The sequence below is a fragment of the Macrobrachium nipponense genome, chromosome 34, assembly GCF_015104395.2.
Source record: "Macrobrachium nipponense isolate FS-2020 chromosome 34, ASM1510439v2, whole genome shotgun sequence".
NCBI lineage: Eukaryota > Metazoa > Arthropoda > Malacostraca > Decapoda > Palaemonidae > Macrobrachium > Macrobrachium nipponense.
The window spans coordinates 47,893,429-47,897,560 of record NC_061095.1 but is presented as its reverse complement, the minus strand read 5'-3'; positions in this window follow the sequence as shown (position 1 = coordinate 47,897,560).

Sequence of the window (4,132 nt, the reverse complement as noted above, 5' to 3'; positions counted from 1 at the left end):
AATATATATTATAACTTATGAATTTATTATCTCATTTTTGTGAAACTTATTATTTGTCCTCCTCCTTGATAGAGACTGAATCTCTCTCTGTCTCTCTCTGTTCTACAGGTAGCCTTTTGGTCACCACTCCGTTTAGCTCATGGGGAGTTTTCTTCCTTCTATTGACGGATCTCACGACACCCTGTGACTCTGCTTCATCTTCTGCAAGGATTTGGAACTTAAATACTGCTTACCTTCTCCCTGTCTCTTACAATCTTCTTTACTTTAGGCAGGAGGTCTACATCTTCCTTTGTAGCCCATCCAAATGCATCTTCTTTACGTCTTTGTTTTCTCAAACCTGGCCTAGAAAATAACACAAAACACTGTTCTACTGACCGATCTCTTTCTTGAAAGACTATTTGTCTGCACATATTTATCTGCTTCACTATTATTCATTTCCAGGTACTGTGGAGCAGTTGTATCAGGACAGTACTCCGTGTCTGGCACCGATCTGTGGACATTGGAATCTGAGGTACCTCGGACCATCCAGGTAATCTTTAAGTCTGGAATAAGGACTGGAGCAGACCATAGTGGTGGTTTTCCCAGGGGAGTCCAGATTGAAGTAACAAGTAAGTTTAGTTCTTGAACTTTTATTATTACTGTTGTTGTCGATGTTACTGGAGTAGTAACTGAAGTAATAAAATGGAGAAATAAGGCTTCATATGATAAGGTACCAAACTGGCTTCATATATTGTTTTAAATACCACCTAAAATTCTACCCTAAGTGTTATACCACCAAACAGAAGTAGAACATTACCCTAAAAGCCACCAGGCGAACTTGACTTTGACATGATAGATCCTTACCACTAACTGACAGCATTGATTGTATACTTTGAGTACACTCTTTTTCTCTCCTAAAGTGACCATATGTTTAAAATCTGTCTCTCCACCAGGCTATTGTTGGGCTTTCACGGAAGACTTCCTCTCTCGTACTACGACTACTGCAGCACCTTCTGCCGAAGGAGAAGAATCCGAGACCAACATCGAGGAGGAGGGGGAAGAAGAGCCTGTCACAGAGATTGCTCAGGACCCTCTTCCTTCAGGGAATCCAGAGCCTCCACAGACTCCAGAAACTCAAGGCACTTCAGAAACTCAAGATATTCCAGATGCTCCAGTGGCTCCAGATACTCCAGAGACTCAAGATATTCCAGATACTCCAGTGGCTCCAGATACTCCAGAAACTCAAGATATTCCAGATGCCCCAGCAGCTCCAGATACTCCAGAGACTCAAGATATTCCAGATGCCCCAGCGGCTCCAGATACCCCAGAGACTCAAGATGCTCCAGAGACTTCTGGTGATGACTCTGCGAATGTCGTGCCAAGCAATGACCTGAAGGTTATTGCTGACGACCTTCCTCCCGAAAGCGAGGTTGAAGAGGAATCTGGAAGGGAAGACCAAGAGACTCCTGTCTCAGTTCTAGGAGGTGACACTGTTGTAGCTGGTGATGATCTCGGTGCCCTGATACCCAGTGATATCCTGCCAGGAGTTCCAGGGGCGCCTATAGCTCCTCAAGGAGCCAGTTCAGGAGGGTATATTCCCATAGTTCCACTACGGGAATCCAGAACGTCACTGGTATCCTTTGCTTGAAGCCAACAGTGTGGGGCTCTCAGCTCAGCTCAGAAGGAAATAATGTCATATCATAATTGGTCATGTTTTGTATTACGTTACTTGGTAATGTCTTAATACTCTGGATATAGAGCACGCCTGTATATCACATATGAATTTAGTAGCTGCCGTGGTGACTTAGTGTAAAATTTAGCTGCTAAATACTACAAGAACCCAGATTGTTTACTGCACAAACACGGACTTTGGCTGCTCTATGTACAATTTAGCTATGAAGTGCTGAGAATGCTGCGAAATTTATTCACATAATCACGGCTAAGGAGAGCTGATGGTAATCTGGTTAGTATTTTTAGAATAGGGTTTATTGGTTCTCTGTCACTTTTAACGTGATCATTCAACCAAACCTCACCTCGATAGTTAGTCTGGTCGTCCAGGGCATTATTTCACGATGGATTGGTAATTTGGTAATCTAGTACATTAGGGTGTGGGCGGAGTCCAGAGTCTATAAGTACACACCAAGCTCCGCATTCCCTTCAGCATCTTGCCACCCTCTCCGGCTAAGCGCTTGTTCTGGCATCGTGGCCGTTTTCATCTGACCCAACCATATGGAATCGTGGTTATGCTGACACTCTTTCCAAATGTGGACACACGGCTGAAGGTATGGTTTGGTAGATATTTCTTTTTCTTGTTCGCTACTTCTCATTTTTTCTTCTATTTACCTGCCACTGTAGACAGCTCTTTCCATTCTATTTTTCTTTCCCAAACCCCCAATTTCTTCTGTTATACCTACCATCATCCAAGAGTTTTCATCATTCTTTGAAGAAAACTCGAAGTAGGTTCCAGGTTTGTTTTGGTTCTTCAAGAGCCACTGTGAAGTCGTGTACCAATTGAAAGCCTCCTTATGTCTTGATTTGTGTGTACTTTCACGCAGATCTTTCTGTGTCTGTAATTGCACAGTATTTTTCTCATTTCTTGTAGCCTTGTTTGGTCGTTGAATACATAACTCGACCATGCTCTCCTTCAACGAAAGGTCTAACCAGGTCGTGCTTTGTGTATCTCTGGTATCTATGTTAATATCCTGCTTATAACTGTTGGGATTTAGGTTTCCTAACTGAAAGTAACTTACAATGGAGTAGTTTAGGTAACTGGATCTCTCCTGGATAGTGACCCATAACAAGGCTCGGTGGTCGTTATCTAGGACTGATATTTCTTGGGTGTCATCATCTAAGACTGGACCACTTGGGGCCACTGTCTATACTCTGTTTTTTTTCATCTGTCCATCCGCCTGTGGTGTTTGCGCATGGTAACACTGCGTCCTGGTCGTTAAATAATATCCTATTTCGAATATTAACGGTGTAATTTGCATACAGTAAATTATTAAAACACATTTCAGTTGCAAATGTACACCAATATATCCTTTTATTTACCTAAAACTTTCACATGGCGTAACTATTTAAAGCACGGGACACAGTGTTACCATGCGTGACCACCACAGGCGGATGGCCAGATGGAAAAAAAACAGAGTATAGGAAAGATCACATTTATTGTAATCAATCTTACTGCAATACTCATTATTACGTTTATCATTTCTGATGAATGTGACTTGAGCATAAGCTATTAACTGAATACACACACACCTATTCAGAACTGACTTCTTCTTTGTCTTCCCCTTCTTCTTCTTCTTCTTCTTAGTGAGCAGATGAAATTCGCAGTAGAGCGAAGAATAGAATCTTCTGTGATAGAATAGTTTTAATGGTAACTCTTCTGTAGAATAGTCTCAGTGACAATCTGCCAGCGATATATATAGATCAACTTTCGTCATCAGTTTTTGTATGCCAAATGTATGAGCGAAATTTTTTAAATAAACGAATTCAAAAAGAAAAACCATTTTTCCTTCCCCACCCCACCCCAAGATTTAGTCCTGGTAATCTAATTAGTGAAATAAAACATCATCCTTGGTTCTGGTCGCTATTTGGATAGGTGATCATCAAATGAGGGCAGATGCTTTTGACACTTGAATTTCTAGAGTGCTGGTAGGTAGGGTATGGGGCCAGTAGCTTCATCCCATAAAGTTGGTGGTGGTTCAATGGTAACGCCTAATCCAGCCCTATACACACACACACACACACACACACACACACACACATATATATATATATATATATATATATATATATAATATATATATATATATATATATATTGTTATGGCAACCCCACCAACCCTCTTTGGAAATTGCCATCAGCCAATGTGGTCACGAATTGAATCAACCCCAGGCTCGCCCTTGTTACGTCTGGGGGTCTGCCCTGGTCTACCACCAATCCCCTAGCCCATCCAGCTCCTGCTAGGGTCTAGAAAAAGGGCTTGGGTGCCCTCTGACCCTCAAGATGTCTTAGTATTAAAAAATCTTGCCAGTTTTGAGTTAGAAATCTCAGGAGAACAATGGACAACAATAAGACCACCAAAATGCCAAGGAATTCTCTTCAATAATCCTACCTCATTACTTCAGGTTCTATTAATAAACTGAAA